We start from the raw sequence: 14,817 nt of genomic DNA on the forward strand, positions 1-14,817 counted from the left end.
AACAAAAGAAATCACAAGAGTGAGGACAATGAGAAGGATGAGACACAAGAAGGTCGGGGGAGGCGGTCACACACAGAAAGCCTGGACCTGCTGGGGAGCTGGGTCAGGACTTGGCCCTCTCTCTTCTCGGGAAGCAATCTGTGTTGGCTCAAATGAAGCACCACCATCCCCGCTTCCCCCAAGCCCCTGGCCCCACTTGCTTTGTCTTCCTACCGACAGCTCCGAGCTGCATTTCCCAGCTTTCTCCCGACACTCCTGGTCTGTAGTCTATACCCCATGTAGAGAAAACCTGAATTTATCAGAAATTAGCCAAAAAAGCATAGAAAGAGGGAGAAGGTAGGAAAAAAAAAAAAAAGAGGAAAACCTGGCCATATTACTTAAGAAAACCAAAACAGAACTTCTTTTTGTATGTCTCACAGCCTGATGGGAATGGCTGATCAAAATGGGGTTGCCTTGGGAAATATTTTGAGAAGGCTGATAACCTCATTCCTGACATGAGCCCACAACATGCAGTCACCAGTACATGAAAACACGAAAGACCTCCCCAAGTGGGATTCTTCTGTCTGTATCAGAAAGAGAAAGGACAGAAAGATATGCAAATTTTGTTGTATTTTATGTGTAGGCACTCAAGTGGGGGAGTGGGGAAGGAGAGGAGACCAACATGTCCTGGAACAACATGGGAACACGTAGCACCCTGTTACCCCAGGCTTCCCTCAGTCACCGGCATGACTCTGACTTTCCCATCACCTTACAGGGCTCAGTTTAAATAGGACCTATACACCTTTCCTGACCCCCTTTCTAAAATAGATCCTTCCATCATTCCCTACACAGCACCCTATTTACACCTTTCTTAACACTTAACAATAAGCTGTAATTGTTTTGTTCACATATCAATGTGTCTGTTTGTTGGCATGCTCCCCAAAAATATGCAAGCTACATTACCATGTTTACTTTCACTACTAATGTGAGGTATTATTAAGTAAGGGCTCATTTTATATCAATGGAATGAATGAATGAGTATTAAAATCTCTAGCACAGTGGCTGATTTTCAGTAGATATTCCATAAACCCAAGTTTCCCTCTCAGAGCCTACAGTCTATTGGGGTGCATGGACACAGGGAAATACAATTCTACACAAGACAGACTGAGTAGCATGCTAATTTAGATACCAAAAAAAAAGAGCTGGTGGTGAAGATTATATTCAAGGAGGTCTCAGGGACTGGCAGGAGAGGCCACAAGCACATTTCAGGATCTCTGGAAACAGAGGGAAGTCATACCAAAGTTCATGCCCATCTGCTCTGCCCCATTTGACCTTTGAGGTTGACAGTTAAAATAGAGATGACCAGAAATCAAAACAAACGGACCAACAAGTACCTACAAAAATGTTAAGATTTGGGGGCTTCCCTGGTGGCGCAGTGGTTGGGGGGCCGCCTGCCAATGCAGGGGACGCGGGTTCGTGTCCCGGTCCGGGAGGATCCCACATGCCGCGGAGGGGCTGGGCCCGTGAGCCATGGCCGATAAGCCTGCGTGTCCGGAGCCTGTGCTCCGCAATGGGAGAGGCCGCGACAGTGAGAGGCCCGCGTACCGCAGGCGAAAAAAAAAAAGTTAAGATTTGAAAACTCCTTAGCATAGTAAATCCTAGGCTGTGCTCTCACCATTCCAGGGCTCCCACCATTTTATTTTGGTTTATATTTCCCTCATTTCTTTCCAAAAAGGAATTAAGGCAAGGTGGCTTAAAATGCCCCCACTCACAAGATGCTCTGTCCTTAGAAATGTCATCTAAAGATATATTTCAGGTCTTTTCCCCCAAGTAGCTGGAGGAGAGCACAGAGTCTGCCCCTGGCACGCATCAGTGGGGAAGGATAGATAGGATCCACTCCAGGCTGCAGGAGACCCCAAGGAGTCCTGAAGCATCCCCTGCACACGAATTAGCAACTGTTGTTTCTGCTTCCCACTCCCTCTTCTTCTGGAGTGAGACTGTGCACCTTCCCTAATCCCAATAAAGTTGAGGCAAAGCCTGTGGAAAGAGATAAGGTTAGAGGAAGCTGGAGATGGCAGAAGGGCTGTGCCTTTTTAAAATCTGACTCTACCAGTGCCTGCCTAGTGAGGCCCCAGAGATCTCTTTAAGGCCTGTCTGACTAGAAGCACACTTATTCCAGAACGGCCCATGTCTTCCAGCTGTGTTGACAGCTTCTACACATCCTAGCTGGGCTGTCCGGAGGCTGGCTGTCACTCACTTGGGCTGTTCTTTATCCAAACCTTTTTTTTATTTTTGGAAGAGTTTTGTTTTGTTTTCTTTTATTTATCATTTGGGGAGTTGAAAAGGCAGGAAAACAGAAACACAACTAAAACACTTTATCTTACATTTTACTGAAAAAAGAAATATTAGAAACCAGTTCTAATATCAGTACAGTAATATTTTATTCCTTTTGGCTCTTGAAGCTACTGAGTTTGTTTCTCTGCTACCTTCCACCAGAGCTCTCTGCTGGCATTTATACATATCTAGTCTAGGCATCCAAAATTCTCCCAGTTTTGCTCACTTCTCATTTAACTTCCTCATCAGTGACTCATTCTCTAATTCTCACCTTTCCATTCTCTCAGCAAAAAAAGTGGCTCAAGGAAGAAAGAAATAATAGACTGGGAGTCTAAAAACTTTGTTGACTATCTCTTGGGAAGGCGCCTCAGATGCCTTCAACAGGTGCCCTAAAGAACACTTGAAGTGTCTGAATGACTGTCACTGAAGGATTTTTAGGCTGCCTGTGTGCTCCTGGGGATAGGATTGAGCCAATCAGTAGAAGCTCCTCGAAGCAGATTTGGGCTATTCTAACAGCCAGCTGCCTCATAAGACAACACTTGTCCCAAAGATGGTCAAGAGCTTGCTAGAGCAGTGGTTCCTGAGTTTTGATGCCTACTGAAATCTCTAGGAAGTTTTAAAAAATATACAGATGCCTACTGTGATACCCTACTTCAGACACAGAGTAAGATTCTGGGAGTTGGAGGCAAGAACTCAGAACCTTGTGTGAGAGAGAACACAGATTTAAGGCCATCCTCTCTCACTTACTAGAGTTAACCAAAACTCAGAGCTTTGATTGTTTTATTAGTAAAATAAACCTAGCCATACCAACTTTACAGAGTTGCTGTAAGAGGCAGTAATGAGTTACATGTGCTGAATGAAATAGCTAACTCAGTTGATGGAATTCACATTCAGATGCTACTGGGAATGAGTCAGAAGCCTGACAACATCTGTAGATTTAACAAAGGTCCCCCAAAAACAACGGTCCTATATTTGTCTAACCCCATCACAGCTAAGGAATGGATTTTCAAGTCAGGTACAGTACTTAACAATTAATAAGGCATATTCATACACGTGGTCTCATTTGGATTTTGGTCCTTACAACAGCCATGAAAGGTGGGAAAGATAATATTATGCTAACTTTACACAGGCAAGAAAACTGAACATTTAGAAGAGCTAAGTAACTTTTACAAGGTCACACCACTAGTCATCCAGAGATCTAGGGTGAGAAAGAACTTACACCTCCTAACTCCTGTTCATGTGCCTTTATCTCCATTACCCCAAGCTTTGTTAGCAGTCAATGGTTTCAGAGGCTTATTTCTTGTCTTCCTAAGTAAACAAGAAACTAGAAACTATATTTTATGGTTCTTTTTGCCTCCCATCCTGCTGGACAGTGTTTTACATACAGTGGAAGCCCAATTAATATATGTTACTGGAATTAATTCACAGATTGGGCTTGGAAGAGAATAGTACTCTTCCATCAGGCTAACCCACAACTTGGGACTTGGGACTTTATCTCACCTCCCTCTATATCTCCAGGGCTCTTGATTCTAAGGTTGGTTTAAATCTCTTCTTTTCTTAACCATTTACACTGTTCTTATCTCAAGGTCTGCTCATTTTTCTGCTGTAACATTTTCTAGGTGTCCCCCATCTCCAGAGTCATGTCCCTAGAAGCTCTTACCATTCTTTTCCATCTCCCTGGTCAGGTAAAAGGAATTGGAACAGATCTGAGTTTGAATCCCTAATCTTCTCTCATTAAGTTAATTTGGGGCAAATTACTTAGCTGTTTTAAACCTCAATTTTCTCATCTGTGAAATAATATGTACATACCAAGGTGGTTATGAAGATTAAGAAAGATAATGGACCAGTGTGCCTGATAAAAGTCAGTACACAATAACTGTTATCAGTTCTCTCTTCCTCTTTTTCTGGTGACTTCTCCCTGGAAATTTTTCTAAGCTGTAAAAACCACAAACACACAATCCTCAAGTACAATTTTTATTTTATCACTTACCTAATCAGATCTTTCCTTCAGCATCTCCTAAGCAATATTCCCCTCAAGTTCAATCTTTAGAGCAACATTGTCCAATACAAATATAATTAATGCAGGGCACAAATGTAATATATATGTAATTTTGTATTGAAATATTTGTAAGTATATTTTCTAATAGCCACATTAAAGGAAAATAGAAACAGGTGTGATTAATTTTTATTATTTGTTTTATTTAACATAATATATCTAAAATACTATCATTTTAACATGTAATAATATGAAATTATTAATGAAATATTTTATATTATTTTTATACTAAGTATTCAAATGCAGGTGTGTATTTTACACTCACAGCACATCTCCATTCAAACTAGCCATATTTCAAGTGATTAATAGCCAAATGTGACTACTGGCTATCATATTGGACAGCATAGCCTAAATCTCAGTTTAACCTTCGCCCACCAACTGCTTCTCTTTGCTAATGACCCTGATTTCACAGTCTTATCAAATGTTGCTCAGACACTTATCAAAAACACTCATCTACTTGACATGATGCTATACATAGAAAATCCTAAAGAAAATCCTGAAGACACTGCCAGAAGACTACTGGAGCTCATCAATGGATTCGGTAAATTTGCTGGATACAAAATTAATACACAAAAATCTGTTTCATTTCTATACATAAACAAAAAATATCAGAAAGAGAAATTAAGGAAACAATCCCATTTACCATCACACTGAAAAGAATAAAATACCTAGGAATAAACCTACCAAAGGAAGCAAAAGACTTGTACTCCAAAAACTATAAGATGCTGATGAAAGAAATTAAAGACAATACAAACAGATAGAAAGATATATTGTGTTCTTGAATTGGAAGAATCAATATTGTTAAAATGACTATACTACCCAAAGCAACCTACAGATTCAATGAAATCCCTATCAAATTACCAATGGCATTTTTCACAGAATTGGAACAAAAAAATTTTAATTTGTATAGAAACACAAAAGACCCCAAATAGCCAAAGCAATCTTGAGAAAGAAGAATGGAGCTGGAGGAATCACACTCCCTGACTTCAGATTATGCTACAAAGCTACAGAAATCAAAACAGTATGGTACTGGCACAAAAACTGACATATAGATCAATGGAACAGGATAGAAAGCCCAGAGATAAACCCACACACATATGGTCACCTTATCTTTGATAAAGGAGGCAAGAATATACAATGGAGGAAAGACAGTCTCTTCAATAAGTGGTGCTGGGAACTGGACAGCTACATGTGAAAGAATGAAATTAAAACATTCTCTAACACGGTATACAAAAATAAACTCAAAATGTATTAAAGAACTAAATGTAAGACTGGATATTATAAAACTCCTAGAGGAAAACATAGAACACTCTTTGATATAAATTGCAGCAATATCTTTTGGGATCCTTCTCCTAGAGTAATGGAAATAAAAACCAAAATAAACAAATGAGACCTAATTAAACTTAAAAGCTTTTGCACAGCAAAGGAAACCATAAACAAAATGAAAAGACAACACACAGAATTGGAAAAAATATTTGCAAACGATGTGACCAACAAGGGATTAATTTTCAAAATATAAAAACAGCTCATACAGTTTAATATCAAAACAAACAAACAGACAGACAACCCAATCAAAAAATGGGCAGACGACCTAAATAGACATTTCTCCAAACAAGACATACAGATGACCAACAGGCACATGAAAAGATCCTCAATATCACTAATAGAGAAATGGAAATCAAAACTACAATGAGGCATCACCTCACACGGATCAGAATGGCCTTCATTGCAAAGTCTATAAATGGGACTTCCCTTGTGGTCCAGTGACTAAGACTCCATGCTCCCAATGCAGGGGGCCCAGGTTCAATCCCTGGTCAGGAAACTAGATCCCACATGCCACAACTAAGAGTTTACATGCCGCAACTAAGCTCACATGCAGCAACTAAGAGTTCACATGCCACAACTAACAGTTCACACGCCGCAGCTAAAGATCCCACATGCCACAACTAAAAGAACCCATGTGCCACAACAAAGATCGAAGATCCCACGTGCCACAGCTGAGACCCAGTGCAGCCAAATAAATAATTTTTTAAAGTCTATAAATAATAAATGTTGGAGAGGGTGTGGAGAAAAGGGAACCCTCCTACACTTTTGGTGGGAATGTAAATTGGTGCAGCCACTATGGAAAACAATATGGAGGTTCCTTAAAAAACTAAAAATAGAGCTACTGTATGATCCTGCAATCACACTCCTGGGCATATATCTGTAGAAAACTCTAATTCAAAAAGATACATGCATCCCAATGTTCATAGCAGCACTATTTACAATAGCCAAGACATGGAAGCAACCTAAATGTCCACCAACAGACAAATGGATAAAGAAGATGTGGGATATATATACATTGGAATATTAACTCAGCCATAGAAAAGAATGAAATAATGCCATTTGCAGCAACATGGATAGATCTAGAGATTATCATATTAAGGGAAGTAAATCAGACAGACAAGTATTGTATTGTGTCACTTACACGTGGAATCTAAAAAATGAGACAAATGAACTTATTTACAGAATAGAGATAGACTCACAGATGTGGAGAGCAAACTTGTGGTTGCCAGGGGGGGATAGCCGGGTGGGGGGACAGACAAATTAGGAGTTCGAGATTAACATATACACACTGCTATGTATAGGATAGGTGAGCAACAGAGACCTGCTGGTAGCACAGGGAACAGTAGTCAAAGTCTTGTAGTAACCTATAATGGAAAAGAATCTGAAAAAGAATATATATATATATATATATATATACACACACACACACATATATATTCATAACTGAATCACTTTGCTATACACTTGAAACTAGCACAACACTGTAGATTAGCTATACTTTAATTTAAAAAATACTCATCTGCCACATTCTCCCTTTCTTACCTAAACAAATATATAAATCCTTTGCCCATCTGGAAGGCTCTTCGTCCTTCCACCCATACTTTTTCAGAACCTCGAATGCTGGACAGCTCCTCCAGGGATGCTGCCTCTGCCTAATTCCACCTGTGCAAGAGGTCACAGACTAAGAAGAAAGGTTTGTTGATTACAAGGCAAAGTGATCTTGGCGATGAATAAGGGCTGTGAAGTGAGGCAGGCCTGTGTTTATGTTCATGCCTAGGCTCTGCCACTAACTGCCCTTGATGGATAGGAGCAGGGGTGGTGCTAAGACCAGTAGCTGTCAGTACTTTATATGTTCATGGACCAAGCCACAAATAGCAATAATGATACTCTAGCTTAGCCCAAGAAACTCATACTTGAGAATGCTTCTTTCACAGACTCCACAGAGTGACTATTGTCTTGTGACATTGGGGGCATAGGGCTATCACTACAATATTAGCTTGTAAGTGTTAGTACCCTCAAAAAGTAGCCAGAGATCAAGGCAGCTGTTGCTCATCCTTGCCAAACCAGCCAGCCACATCAACACTGGTTCCCTTTTTAAATTAAGAAATTAATATTTATACTTTAGTCACCTTGTTTTTGCTAAACATCATCAAATTGCCTCATGGGGCTAATGGCATGCAGGTGGGAAGATTTTTGGCAGGAAGTTATTAATTCCCAATCTGAGTAGTCTTTCATTTCCTCAATGTGAAGTTTATCAATAATTTCCCCATAACCTGGCAAGTGCTGCCTCTTCTAAACAGTATCAGTTTGAAGAAATAAGCAATGATAGGTAGAAACCAAGAGAAGAAAACTTAGTTAAGCATTTAATAGTCCAGTCAATATTTTCTAAGTAATCTATCCTTTCCCTTTTTAGATTAGATATAAGTGCCACGCAAGTTGCAAATTCTGGTTAAAGTGGAAACTCACCCAGGCTTCTTGGAAAAGTACTGACTATCACAACCCCATATTGTTTTGAAATTATTATTATGATATATTATTTAGAAACACCACTTTTAAAACCCATTACTTTTAACTGATTAATGATTAATCCATTCTTAATCATTTAATTATATGAGAGAGAAAGAGAGAGGTGTACAATTTTTAGTTTGCTCATCTTTAATTGAAAGAACTTTCTCAAAACACAAATTATCAGAGAGAAAAAGCCAGTTGCCAGGGAGATTCCCTAATGAATCAGAGAGTAATATCTAGAAACACTATATCTGCTTAGTTCAGGAAACCTTATATTTAAAAGAGGAACAAATCATATCCCAACCAACTGTGGATCATGAATTTCTACTAGGAAGAAGTACAGAGAGCTTTTATTTATTTTCTTAACCATGGAAGCATATTAGCAAGTGCTTCTTATATGGAATCTGTGAACAGATTTGGATGCATGGGGAATATCTCTTGAGCGTGTTTGATTTAGGAAAACAAATACCATCCAAGGACAAAGTGGCCCAGACGAGGTGGCTAAGGATAATGCCAAAGAGCTCTGAATCTCCATCCAGGAATCTGCACAAGGATACTCTTAGAAATGGGAACTAAGGAAAACTCTACATCTTTGCCTGCAGCTGTGACATCTTCCAGAATAAAGGCAGTGACACTAAAAAGGGGTTGACTCTTGATTTTCCTCTGCATGATGAGAGTTAACTCCATGGTTAATTTGGAAAGTCAGATCAGATTTTTTGGTTTATGGTCTGATAAAAGGAAGATTAATGTTCATATCCAAAAGTTTCTTCATTGATTCTCATTATATTTCTGTAATAAGCCTCGGTGTGTTTGTGAGTCTGGAATTTCTACACAGCTGCGCAGTGGGAATCAAGTAGCTATTACTAAAGAAAGACTTTTGCAAAGATAACCCGAAGGGCAAGGCAGTATCCAGTGGCATGCTGAAGTCTCCTACTGTTTGTGGAAGTTAGAATAATGCTTAGGAATCATATGAGTAAAACAATTAGAGGAGGAGGTACAAATAGTACTGCATAACAGGAAAGAAGTTTCAAAAACTGTGGAAGGAACCAGAGGTTTGTAAAATAAAGTCTCACTGCAGAACCTCAATTTTTATTGTTTACTTTGATGACTGCTGTTTTTGTTCCTGAACAACCAATACAGAATATTAGGAAAATATTATGATTTTGAAAATTTCAGTACTCACATTAAATTATATTTGTGTTATCTAAAAAATACCCTTAAAGGGAAAAATCCAAAAATCCTTGGAAATAGAAGATTTCTATAAACTGTTTATTTTTTAATAGACTTTCTTCCTAAAGGGGAAACTATAAATGAATATAATTAGAAGGAAAAATACCTTTGCCTGACAAAAATGCAGTCTTCTTACTGAGACTTTCATGTCTATTATTACTAAGGTAACTCAATCAATTAAAGTTTGGGTAATATTCCTGAACTTATTAATAAAATATGAGAGGAGGCAAGGGTTTAAGTTAAGGGTGAGAAAAATTGGGAATCAAGAAGTGGGTTACAACTCTCTCCTTTGCTTTTTACGTTACATATAAGAATTCTCAGAGCTTAGCAGTTTTGAAATGATAAAGAAACTAATGAGATTCTGAGTACTCAGGTGAAAGATATTTTATAGGACATTAATTTGAGGTTTAGTGTTATGACATAAATTTTGCTACTTCATTTCTAGAATAAATAAAACTGATGGCAGCAGTTGTACCCTGAGTTTTAAAAATTCTAGTACATAATCATATTTTTCTGACAACTTTATGAAATTTGTCATCAAATCTTATTGATCTGTGTCACCTCCGGCTTCAAATTAAGTGAGAACACAGTAAATAACATTACTTTAATGGGAAAAATAAATATGATGATGAATTTATAGTGGGAAGAACACATAGAAATAGAACTTGTGCAGCACAAAAACAAGTAAATGTGCTAACTGTAAGGCTGAAAATTCCCTTACAATGCTTTTTCATTTATAACTTGTTCTATTATGCCTCAAGTATACATATCTCGGGCTTCCCTGGTGGTGCTGTGGTTGAGAGTCCGCCTGCCGATGCAGGGGACGGGTTAGTGCCCCTGTCCAGGAAGATCCCACATGCCGCGGAGCGGCTGGGCCCGTGAGCCATGGCCGCTGGGCCTGCGCGTCTGGAGCCTGTGCTCCGCAACGGGAGAAGCCACAACAGTGAGAGGCCCGTGTACCGCAAAAAAAAAAAAAAAAAAAAAAAAAAAAGAGTACATATCTCAGAGGCCTGTAATGGTATTATCCTAATTCCAGGGACAATAAGAAGAGGCAAAATAAGTTACCTAAAGATGGAATTTGGAAATGTTTCATTTTGCTTTTTTACTATTGAACCTGTAGATGAAATTTCACGTCTTTGTAAGATTTATCTCTTTATATTTGCATACTCTTTGATTCTTGTGGAAAGGACAAAAGAAAGTTGTTGAATGTGAGAAAAATAGAGTACGATAAGTAAATATGGTGAACTCCCTTCATATTCTTATCAAAAAATGTGAATACTAATGTATATCAGCTTTGCTATCAGTGTGTGTTCTTATTTGAATAGCAAATATTTCAATAAGTCCTCCACATTTTAAAGAAAATACTCTACAAGAATTAAAAATATAAGAAACAGAGAAAAGGAACCTTAAACTCATCATCAGTTTTGGCTTAAGTCAAACAAAAGTATTCAGAGCATTATTGTGTATTATAAGGCTTTAAATGAAGTAACATTAAGAAAATCCTAAGAATATAAAGAAAATACTTTGTGGCATATTATAGTGTACATGTGTATTATTATAGTGAATTTGTGAAATTTTCTCCTCCAAAATGGTAGTAAAAAATAAGTATAGATTGACCTGATAATGGTGAGCATCTTGGTAATCACAGATTTTTAAGAATATCATTTTTTTCTAATTTTATTGTGCTTTGAGTAGTGTCCAAGAAGATATGTTTTATCAGTAATAACATCCTGGCATTTATATAATACTTTAGAAGTTATAGAATGCAGTCAACCAAGTGATCTTATTTGATACCAAAACACTCTGGGAAATACTTATTTCCGCCCTCCTTTGTCTGAAGAAAGAAACGTAGACTGAATGGTTAAGCATCTTTCCAAGGTCACTACCTAGTGAGTAGTGGGACTGCAACTTGAACTTGAGTCTTCTTGCTCCATTCATGTGCTCCCACCACTAGTCTACAATATCTCCATTGAAAAGATGAAATATTACTATGGAGACCAAAAGGAAGAGAGGATGCATCAGAGGCTCCAGCAGTGGTTGAACCATTAGCTGAAGTGTAGCTGGACCTCATAAAGCAAAAACGTATATTGAAAGTTGTTGAAAATATCTATTTATTCAAGTGTTTTCATTCTTTACTGCTTTCTTATAGGCTGTTACACTGTCATTTTTAAAGTATTAAGCTTAGCTACCTGGGTGTCCATGAATAAATTTTGACAGGCAATAGGGAAAGTCCCTATTGTAAGAGTGGTAAGTACATGCTACTTAAAATGTAGTGTGATTGGCATTTTGTGCACATTTAGATTATACAAATTTGAAATACTGTGACACAGAAAATATTAATGAAGTTACTTTATACACAAAATTGTATATAATAAAAATCTAAATTTTAAAAATCTAGAACCACACAATTTCAAATTTAGCAAGCCAAGTGAATTATAAGCTTATTATGCTGTCAACAAATGGCATCAATAATTGATATACTCTGCCAGAATCATGTGAACCATATTCCTGTATGTATTAAAACTTAGGTAGATAATTCTGGTGACTATTTGGCTGTTATTTTAACATTCACTGTTATGATTATGTGCTTCTTTTTAATATACTATAACAATGTTTCTAATCATTAATCAAATCATGGTGTTAGTGCAAAAAACAAACCCCCAACATAAATCACTTTGGAAGAAAGGTCAGATATGCTAAAACACTTTAAAGAAGGACAAACAAGTGCTAAGAAACAATAAACTGCTGATTAGGAGAGAGAGCTCTAATAAATAATAGATAATTCTACATCTAGATATATAAAAGCAGCTCTGAAGGAGGAGGAGGAGTGGGAGAGGATAAGGAAGAAGAGAAGGAAAATGCAGAGGACAACGAAAAACAATATGGGAGGAAGACGAAAAGAAAAAGAAGAAAAGAAGGGAGAAGGAGGAGGAAGAAAGGAAGTAAGGGAGAAATGCCATAATGGTTGTAGATTTCTGTGCTCTGACAATGGGCTCTCCTTCTTTAAACTTATTAATTTGGGAAAATTAGCCTTGTATTATTCAAATCGTGTATTATGCAAAGTCTATAAGAACATGCCACTCATAAAATATGATTTCCCTTTATAAAATAATTCTCTCAGATTCAGCACTATGGATAGTTCACCCACAGAAAGATTTAATCCTCATGTGATAGACTCGAGGACAGAATGAAACGTAAAGGTCATCTGCGCCAACCAACTTTTGGGCAGTATGTGCAACCTCCTCTGAAACATACTCCAAAAGTGACCAAAGTGATCCGGAATCTAGAGGTCTATTGAAAGCCTTTGAATTTGCAAAGTACTTTCATTTGCATAAGCTCTTTTAATCTTCACAATTATTCTGCTCAGACATCATTATATTAATTTTACAATGAGAAAACTAAGGCCCAAAGAGTTCATATTGGTTGCTTGCGGATACAAAACTAGCTAGAAAAAGACCATGTTTTCTGACACCCAATTCAATACTTAGCTTCTATCAACTAAATAATTCCACTTCACTGTCTAAGATATTTATAAAATTTCTTTAAAATTCCATTTTATGCCTAAACCTTAAGTAGTAGACAAATATTTTGGAAAGTATATGGATAAGCTCTCTTCCAGCTTACCATCCTCTAACCAGGATAGTTAATTAAATCACCTGACATTGAGAAGCAGTTTTCGGCCATACAGAGCTAGCCCAATGCCCTCCTTTCTCAAAAAGGAAACATAGCTCCAGAGAGGTGAAGAAATTTTTTTCTGTGTCATCACATGACTGTTTCCTTACAGAATGTAAGAATTCTAAATAGTCTTCCATACCTAATGTGACAGATTGAGGAAGAGAACTAAGTAGATACTTCCATAAGAAGATACTTCCAGCTAATGGCACTCCAGATACAGAAATAAGATCTCATTTCTTTTTCCAACTCATTCTCAATCACAACATCCTCTTGATGAGTAGTGTTTAAAAGAAGAAACCCAAGAAATTGTTCAGGTTTTTAAAATACTCAAAGTCTTAAAGCCATAGAGGGTTTGCCTGGTTGAGTGAGAAACTGAGCCCCACTGAGCCGTATTATTAGGGCCAAAGGTTCTCCCTACAGGATTTTTCTGTGACAGCCAATCTAAGCTCACTTAATTAATGCTGTTTACATTCTAGGTGGATTTTTTCAAAGCAAAAATAGATTTAGTCTGATGATTTTCTTTTAAATTCTAATAGCATTCACTTCTATATAAGTACCAGTGCTGAAAAGTGTTAATCAAAGGATATGAACCTAGTCTGAGCCCATCACTGTCAAATCTCTGTTCATGGAAGCAGCTGGAGTTAGGGAGCACAAAGCACACATTCCTTCCTTGCTGAAAGTATCTAATTCCAGTGCCTGATATAAAGTGGGTGCTTAGTAATTTTTTTATTCTTGCTTACACAGTTTTATTCACAACTTTATATATATATATATATATATAGAGAGAGAGAGAGAGAGAGAGAGAGAGAGACAGAGACATAGTTATAGATATAGATTGGTAGGAATGGCTGGTAGGAATGGCCAGGAATTTGTAGACTAAAGGAAAAGAGGTAGTCAAAGAAGAAAGAAATGAAGATTATTTAGTTACTTATACATATAGCCTTATCCCATTAAAGTTTTATGATTGCCAAGAGGAATGTGAAAAGGATGATTCAAATTAACAGAAAAGAAAGAAGGAAAAAATGAGGAAAACAAAAAGGGATAGAGGATCAGAAAATAAATAAAGAGAGAAAGACAATATGATCTAGCCAATAAATTAACCATTTATTAAGGGACTCTTATTTGTTAGGTACTGAATACCCTACCTTCTTATCTCTACAGGTATATGTGTTCTCGTTTTGCACAAGAGGACAGTGGAGTTGGGCACGGGGCCACAGAACTATAAAGTTTTGGGAGTTGGGATTTGCCTATGTACTTTCCACCATTCCACTATTACCAAAGCTTTTAGGAAAGCAAAGAACTGGTTGGAAAAAAAGAAGTAAAAGAGGAAGGACAGGGATATACTTCGTTTTCTATTTATGCCCCCTTTGCTTCCAGATGCTCATTTCAGTCAAATGGTCACGTAGGGACCCAAAAGTCCCCATCAGACGCCCTGAAAAAAACAGTAGCTGTTCAAGTCCATTATTCATGTTGAAATTTACAAAGAATACAAGGATTTTAATCACAGGGGGAGAAAACTGTCATTCTTTAACTAATGGTACTCAGTTAACATTGGGCCAAAATTGTGGGAAAGAATAAGCGAGTCATAAAAGCTTTGAGAATCACGTGAATGTATAAACATTCTCCATAGGTCTTGTTCACATAAACAAGTATCTACTTACATGAGTGCATATATCTTGGAACTTCCATGTGGACCATTGCTGGCTGTA

The sequence above is a fragment of the Neophocaena asiaeorientalis genome, unplaced genomic scaffold, assembly GCF_003031525.2.
Source record: "Neophocaena asiaeorientalis asiaeorientalis breed wild unplaced genomic scaffold, Neophocaena_asiaeorientalis_V1.1 scaffold188, whole genome shotgun sequence".
Taxonomy (NCBI): Eukaryota; Metazoa; Chordata; class Mammalia; order Artiodactyla; family Phocoenidae; genus Neophocaena; species Neophocaena asiaeorientalis.